The following is a 9,006-nucleotide window of genomic DNA, read 5'->3' as shown; positions in this document are numbered from 1 at the left end:
CAGCGCGGCAGGGGACAAAAGGCGGCGACGACTGAACCTGCACTCTGCGGCGGGCCGGAGTTAGAGCGCCGCGCCGGCCCGGCAGGACGCAGAGGGGCGCGAGGTGGCCAACAGGCACCGGCGGCTCTGTCTGCCAGAGATGCTGCACGAATGGTGCATAGACCGTGCACGGAAAGAGCAGGGAGTGTGCAGGTGATGCACGGGGTGCACCATCTGCTGAGCCCTCCACGGGAGAGAGCAGGGACGCTGCAGCTCTCGGCACCGTCTCTGATAGCTCCGGTACCGGAGTAAGCCGGCATCGCGGCATCACGGGCCGTCTGGCGGTCAGCACGTGACATTGTCAAGGTCGGCGGGCGGCCGAGCGCGTCGGACCGTCGGGATTTCCGTCCCGGCCTGTCCGACGGCGGAAACAAACTCACTCGCACTCGATGATAACCGACACGGGTCAGCGCATACACAACGTGGTTATATATTTTGATGACTTTTGGTAGATTGATAACGAAGGAAAGATGCTAAAAATAGATAATTAGCGAACTCAACAAAACAGCGAAAAACGAAAAATAGATTACATCATAATGTCAATAACGCAGTTTGAAAAAAAAAAAACAGTGAGGTTTTCCAAATGTGAATACTGCACATTTACCCCATGGAAGTTGCGAAAAACTTTCTGCGAAAATTGCGAAAAAGTCTAGGGCTAAGAACAAGTCAAAGCACAGCAAAATGCTTACGCTATGTTGAACGTAGGCTTTCCAGCTGACTCATACTTATATAGTGCTGGCAGATGTGGAAACATGTATAAACATAAGTGCATAACATAAGTGGAAACATAAGTGCACGCAAAGAATAAAACAAAGCAACTGGATCAATAATCAGTGCCCTATATTTTTTCCTAGCCGACGTCCTTGCGAATTGAGGAAGGACGCACTTCACAGGCATGCTTCTTCGGAAAGTCTGTGTCACACTAGCATAAACCTCACCCAGAAACGTGGCCTCGGCGGCTGTGACGGCCTTGACGGATTGTCATGTGGCAACTCCGAGTGTCCCGGGAGTGTTCGGTAAGACAATCGAAACGGGATCGCTCCGGAAACGGGTGGACCGGAGACGGGTGGGTACTGGTGAACGGCGACCTCATAGGCTGGACCATATAAATATGGACAATATGTAAATCCGGTTGCCTACCTGTGAACGCTGACGTTTAGTGTTACAGCCGGAAAGACGTGACCTGAGAATCCACGAAGTAAATTTTGTTGTATTTGATTGGGATTTAGAATGCTTTGGACAACTCTACTGCTATGCCTATCCCTTATCTCAGATGGAAGTCAAGCAGGAAGTGGCAGAGCTTTTACATAACCATTAACCCTATTAGTGGCAGGCTCCTGGCTACCCCATATTAGTGGCAGGGGGGGGGGGCTGTTTACGACCCCCCCCTTGATATCTCGAGATCTAACCGGCCGATTTTCAAAATTCAAACGGCATTCGATTTGGCTCAACGAGATCTACATTTCTAAAAAAATAAAATTAAAAAATGTCAATAGGGGGGTAGAGGGGGGTAAAAACGGGCAAATTGCAGATACATTTTAGACTGTTTATCACGGCCAGGTTTCTGAACCAATCTTAACGCAACTTTTGCCGATCGATAGAGAATGAACCAGGAATTCACATGGATCCTAAAAATATGCATTTTCAAAAATCATAGGCGGATACAGATCATTGAGATTGGGGGTACAGAAAAAGTATAGTAAATAAGGTTTTTGTTGGTACTGTTTCTAAAAAGGGTGGCAATGGTCTTGTTATGTTACAATTTTCTTATGAGAGAACGACTAAAATTGTATTGGTCATGCATAGGCGGTGTCAGGGCACCTATGTTGGGAGGTAAAAATAACCCCCCTTTTTGGACGCCTGGATCCACCTATTATAGCAAAAACGTGTCAAAAGAGGATGCACAATAACTTTGTATATGTTATCACATGATACCTTTCATTCACTGTTCGTAAAACTGGTGCAGCATCGTGATCTTTGCCCAAATGACTCGCTTCACGAATAGGACCCCCAATTCCCAGTGCTCTGGAGCCGCCCCTGGTAAAGTTATGAACTTGAAATTTTCAGGGAATGTGCCCAATTTAGTTTAAGGAAAAGTCAGAAAATTTCAGCATCGTAGCTTCAGCGGTTTCGGAGATATTCCCGAAAAACCTGAGGGGTGGATAAAAACAACCCCCCTGCCACTAATAGGGTTAACCCTCGCCCGCACATGGGGGGGGGGGTGGTTGCCACCCCCCCCAGGCAGTCTTTCTGCTCTGCACTCAACATTTTTAGAGCTAGAGGGCTGATTTTTCGTATAGCTGCTCGTCTATCCTTTCTTGATGTCCACTGAAAATTTCAAGTTTCTGTGATTTTTGGTTTCGGAGATATGACCTTGTTTTTCAGGTCATGTCATGACCCAAATGGCCAATTCTCAACATCTTGCGTTTGCCATGGGCTTTGTGAGCTTTTGACACCCTGATTTCGGCCTTTTTTGCCAGTCTTACCTCCCACCTATCATGGAACATGTTGTTCGACGATGTACAGGGGTCAAGGTCAGGGTCAAGGTCAACCTAGGTCATCTAAGATAATTGCGTTTTAGGCAAGCTGAATTTACTTTTTGTGAAGTTTTTTGACTGCATTTTTGGTATAAGCTTCTCAGATCATGATTTCATGTGATATGGACCCAAAAACAATCGGTGCACACATCAGTATACACACAGACACACACAGACATACAAACACATATAATTGACCTTGACCTAACTTGACCTGAAATGACCTCAGCAGCAAAATTCTGGTCGGATAGTGTGACAAAGAGGTTCTAGCTGGCTTGGCACCAGAAAACAGCATCGTCATCGGTATTTGATAAGCAGCGCACTTGATATCCAACGGTGACCCAAAACAGCAACATTTTTTAGTTTGACCTGACCTGGAAGGTCAATGACTGACCTGAGAAGGTAAAACTGGGTATCATTGGATTTGTCTCTTCCCAAAGAATCTTTTTGGTCTTTACTGCTAAGCTCTATCTCCAACAGGAACGAAATGGCGCGGGGGGGGGGTGGCAACCACCCCCCCCCCCATGTGCGTTCTAGGATGGGAAAATGGCATGTGCGGGCGAGGGTTAAAAGCAAGCATGGCTGGACTATAGTTCGTTTTTTTTTTTTCAAAAGGACTCTGGCTCCAAGTATGTTTTTCGAAAAAGCACGCGTTTTAGCGAGCAAAACGAGCAAAAACTGAACCTGAGAAACTCGAACGTCGCCTTATTTTAACATGTGAAGTATTCCCGATAATTTCCATACGTTCGTTTTGGAGCCAGATATGAGAACAGTGGTGACATCATGCTGTCGAACTTGTATTGCAATGTAACGTATAACGATCATGGACGAAACCGCTTACTCGATTATAACCTCGGCAACAGTGAAAAACGAAGTCTCCTCCAAATTCCTCAAAACTTTGTCCCATCGTACGGACATTGGGTGCCTGCTGCCATCAGTGACGTCATCATAGTATGCTAATTTTTCAAGACACAATTTCCGGGTACTTACCTTGCACAATTTGAAATCGGATATTTTTTTCGGTAATAAATTCTTGACCAGACGCTGAAGCTGCCAAAACTCACGTGAGAGCTTCGATAATGCACTTGGAGCCAGCGTCCTTTTGAAAAAAAAAAACGAACTATAGTCAAGATTGTCATTTTGAAGAAGAAAAAGCTTTTAGCGCAGCATAATCCTACGAACTGTTTAGGTGGCTGCATGCTTCTTAAATTGGGCACTTAGGTCAAAAGCACGCATATAATTTTCCGCATGCATGCATATTACGCATGCTCATGAGGTCGGCCCGCAGCGCATCTAGCTAATTCAGCAAAATACATGGTTCAGCCTCGACCTTGATGACAAGCACAACCGCTACGTCGCTCGTGCAGCCACTGTGCACGGAACACATGATCACCCGTGTCAGTGATCCTGGTCCGGGGCAGTCGGCGCGGCGTGCACTGTCACGTTCCGGCAGGCGCACCATTAAAACATCGTCAGTGCCCAGCTGAACCGGGCCCACCAGGGGTCATGGACCACAAATTACGCCCTGTACACAGATCTACGTGGTGATCGGACCTGGCGTCCACTCCAGGGTCCGGTCCTGGTCCGGTTTGGTCTCGGTTTGGGACCGTCCAGTCCTGCTGCCGTGGTGGGTTTTAGACGACGCACGCAGCCGAAGTGCTGAGAGGCTGTGGACTGTGAAGAGAAAACCCTTAGTTGTTTGGCTGAGAGGTAACATTGCATATCAACATGCCGTCGTCGACTATCAATTTATCCTTTTTGTCTTCTCTTATCTGTTCTCTGTTTTATTTTACCCTTGCCAAATAATTTCTCAGGTGAATGACTTACCCCAGGGGACACGTCCACGAGCTCCTGATGAGGTAGGTGCACCTGCTTTGTTCGGGATCATCCAGCTGCTTACCATAACCATGTTTGGCCAGCTGCGAATGTTGCCAGAGAATTATCCAGCTCATCTTATTAGAGCGGAGTTGAGAGTGTACACAGCACAGGGAAAATCAGTATTAGCGGTACGAGCTGGTTTCGGGTACTTGCCTATCCATGCATACCAAAACTGAGACGCAGTTCGGGAGCGGGATGGTCGTTGGTTGCCTATAGATGCAACGAACACCGCGTCATTAACTTCAATTGCTGACAGCCAAGCCATGCATGTCGCTAGACTCCACGGGCTTTTGCGAAAAGATTGCCGCGAGCTCTCAGTGCTCGAAATTCCTGCAATACCTCAGTAGTCCGTCTTGTCATTTGCCTGCGTCCAAGGCTCGTCCTGAGGCAAAGCTATTTTCACAACCGCCCACTTTTCCTGATGGCTGGTTTTTATATCAGGTCAGCGCGGTCGCTGACAGTGCTATGAAGTAGGCAGAACCAGTGTTGCGAGACGGACAGCACTAAGTGTCGGCAGGGCTGTCAGCGAGGGATGATATAGGGGATAAGCGCATACCCACAGGGATCAGTGAACTAGCCTGGAAAGTGGAAACGCAAGCTCGTCATTGCTGAGCATCACTGGACTTGGTGTGGTGCGCCAGACTGTCGTTCATCGATAGGGCTCTTCAAGTTGTCATAGCCCAGGGGTGGCAATAATTATATTTGTGAGAGCTACGAACGGTCTCTATTTTCGCCTTTATGAATCGGAAAGCATCAAATCTTCTCGTTAATATGGATTTATTGCCGCTACTCTGGTGTGTTATCTCGATAGAACAAGTGTTGTACAGGCCCAAATCCATCCTAATGGTTATCTCTCGTGCCTAGACGTAATTCAATGTTCATCTCATTTATCATCAAAGGCACCGGTAGAATAGGAGTTGATCAAGGTATGTGACTATGGTATTACCAATTTCAATTGAGGTAATTTGATGAATGACTTGCTCTCACACAAACTAATATGCGAGCTACACCTACATACTACGATTGTAATAGATGACCATGAGAAAGACAAAGCTGTGATAAAGGGAACGAGAGGACGTGAACCAGGAAAGCTATTAGTTGATTAGGTAATTAGTTACTCTAATTAAGTTAGACGAGAGAGAGAGAGAGAGAGAGAGAGAGAGAGAGAGAGAGAGAGAGAGAGAGAGAGAGAGAGAGAGAGAGAGAGAGAGAGAGAGAGAGAGAGAGAGAGAGAGAGAGAGAGAGAGAGAGAGAGAGAGAGAGAGAGAGAGAGAGAGAGAGAGAGAGAGAGAGAGACAGACAGACAGAGACAGAGAGACAGAGAGACAGAGAGACAGAGAGACAGAGAGGGGAGAGAGAGGTGACAAGATGATTATCGATCACTAAATAATCCTGAATCCTGATGAAAATTGGGGCTAGTTCTTTTTGGCCGCAGAACTAGGCATACCTATTACCTACCCACTCCAAAGATTTTAGATCTTTAACCATGATCAGGATCAAAGAAAGTTCATGATAAAAGACCTCGGAGATTCTCCTTCGAAGGGCGTCATCCATCATTTTTGGGATTCAAGTCACTTGATCGAGGCGGAACACAGGGCCGCATTTACCGTCTGTGTGTCTGTCGAAACAAACCTGAGTTTAGAGTTCAGCAGAGGGCATTTTGCAGCAACAGATGGCGCAGGCTCCAGAACGTCTATGAATACAGTCTGGTCACAGAGAAGTCACTAATGATGGTGCTCCGTTCTACAGAGCGAGGACGGGGAGGAGACCGGACGAAGACGGTACAGAGACTGTGTCAGGAACGGAGACGAGGCGGAGACGAGACGGAGACGGGACGGAGACGGGACGGAGACGGGACGGAGACGGGACGGAGACGGGACGGAGACGGGACGGAGACGGGACGGAGAGGGAGACAGAGGCAGAGGCTGAGACAGAGACAGAGACAGAGATTTAGACAGATACAGAGACGGAGGCAGAGACGGAGACAGAGACAGAGACAAAGACAGAGACAGAGACAGAGACCGAAACAGAGACGGAGACAGAGACATATATTTAGACAGAGACGGAGACGGATGCCATTCGGCGATGATACGGTCGGAGTCACGTTGATTTCATGCGACGAGGCGGCTGGTCTCCCGCAGACTTTGTGACTGTCTTTGGTCGTTGGGTGACTGATGAACCACACTCGCCATGTTTCTCGGAGACCCGGAGACCACAGGTGACACTCCAGGGAGTGTCTGGGAGTGTCCTGGAGTGCCACCTCCGGGATTGTCGTAAACTCCGCGCCCAGTATCCACCTCCGCAGATTAAATTCGCCTGGCGCCTGGGTGGCTGGGTGGATGCGTCAAACATGTGACGGGTCGATTTTTTCCCAGAGGTAGCGGCGATGCCTCCAGTCTCCACGGTCTGTACGTTGGGTATGTTTATGATATGCTGTTAAAATACACACACACTTTTTCTTGATGCTAAGGCATGGACGGTCAGAATGCAAACATAATGGCTCAATGCTGTCATCCATCCATACAAGTGGATCGGCGAGAAAGTGGAAATGTTTGAGAGATTCAGCAGTCAGCACGCTCCGGCATACTAACTATTGCCCCTGGTCAAGCTAGGATATACCATCCTTATTTGTCAGCAGTTAGTGTGACTTACTCGGATTGGGCTCTAAAACGTCTTACGACATTCACATGATTTGAATTTTGTTTTCCAGCCATTAGAATAAATTGTTTTGAATACTGGGATCAGCAATTTTTACTGGGAATGTCTTTTGGCAGCCGCCGTAGCGATGCTAATTTTTAAGCCATAAATATGCGTGAAGGTCGTGTGGACCGTCGGATTCACGTGAACTGTCGACGAGAACCGGACTCACGAGTCCCGCCCGCTGTCAGGCGGTGGGAGACTCGGGGTTCACTGGTGTTAGGTCTTCGGCTCACACCAAACAGGGGCATTTGGCGATCCCTGGCATCCGTGAGCTTGCTTTACGCTCATTATTTTCGTTCGATTATTTTTTTCTCGTTCAACATCATTCGTTTTATTACGGTTCTGACTTCTGCAGCAGGTCAGAGGACGGCTTCAGGCTCACCATAAGCATTGTACTCATAAATTAAAATCAATAAGTTGCAACTAAGCACCATTTGAAAATCAGAATTGTGTTGCTTATGTGCCTCAACGCATGGATAGAGAGTGCAACACATTGCAAATGTAGTGGTGCTCACAGTAAAATGTTGCAAAAAATAAAGAACAATACCAACAAACATATGCTCCATAAAACAAAGATAGCCGGTTGAAGTGGAAATACCGATTGCAGTCATAAAACAGAACCCAACATATTTATAACAATGATCTAACGGGACTTCTCATATTACACTTTTTTAACAACTTCAAGTGCAAAACCGCATGCAACATGAGATGTAAATCAGTTCAGGCTAATCCGCTTCATAACTTTCCATCTTTTACCTTTCCTTAGTTTCCACGGCCAACAGGCACCGCCTAGGAACAATGCGCTACATTGGCTCCCGTTTTACTTAGTGAGAGATTAACCTCGAATCATCAGTGACCTTCCCACAATACTATATCACGACCTTGTCTTTCTCGGCGCCTTTTACTGCTGTTCGTTATTATAAAGCCCTATGCGGCTTTTGGGTATGTTCGCCGCCGCTTTCCTGGTTTCTCTGTCGTGACGTTGATAAGAAGGGCGGCCGACTAAAAAACAGCATTGAAATAAGATTGCGTGTTGTGTGAGTACCAACCAATAGCCTTTTGTTGAATAAATTTACATTTAGGTATGCTTTTTACGTCTCATCCCAAGCATCTGATAACAAACAAACGAATATCAGAGCAGAGCAGCGATCAAGAGCAGAGAAGAGTGTAGCAGAACAAAACAAAACAGAAAATAGCATAAGACGGTAGACAGCAGAGGACTATTCTCACAAGTGCTAGTGCATCCTTTTCTCGTTTCGATTCGGGCAGTTCGTTGGTGTTTCTGTCGCTGAGCGGCGCTGGCGTCGCCCGCCTGGCCGGCGCCGCCACTGCCGGGAGGGTCTGCTCTGCGGAGCTCTGCAGCACGCCCTAATGAGCTCTGTAGCGGTGCTGGGTGCAGCGGGGTCAGCGCAGCCACCTCTCCGGGAGCATGGGAGCGCTCTGTGACCCCGGCGGCGACAGCGCCGGGCCGCCGGCACGCCTCAGCAGGCAGCCGCCGCAGCTCATGGCACATGAGCAGGTGGCGCGGTCCAGTCATGGGGCAAATGGCACAAAACATTCTGGCGACATGAGAGTGTGGTAGCAGGACATCTCTACAGAAATGCCACCAATCACTCCCAAAACTAAAAGTACTATTGCCTTGACGAGGACGGACGAAATGAGCTGAATGAGCTGAAGCTCGATGACGGCAACAGTGACACTGTAGGCAGGTCAGAGCAAACCCATCAGTCTCAACACAGGTAGCTGCCGGAGACACCTCTTTCACGCCTATCTGGCGTCAAACAATGATGACGTGCCAACGCCCTGTAAAGCGGCGACCTTGAGAGCGATGACGGAAGTCTGTGAGCGGACG

This window comes from Amphibalanus amphitrite, unplaced genomic scaffold (genome assembly GCF_019059575.1).
Source record: "Amphibalanus amphitrite isolate SeventyFive unplaced genomic scaffold, NRLGWU_Aamphi_draft 000677F_arrow, whole genome shotgun sequence".
Taxonomy (NCBI): Eukaryota; Metazoa; Arthropoda; class Thecostraca; order Balanomorpha; family Balanidae; genus Amphibalanus; species Amphibalanus amphitrite.
The sequence above is the reverse complement of the archived record's forward strand: the minus strand, read 5'-3'. Positions refer to the sequence as shown.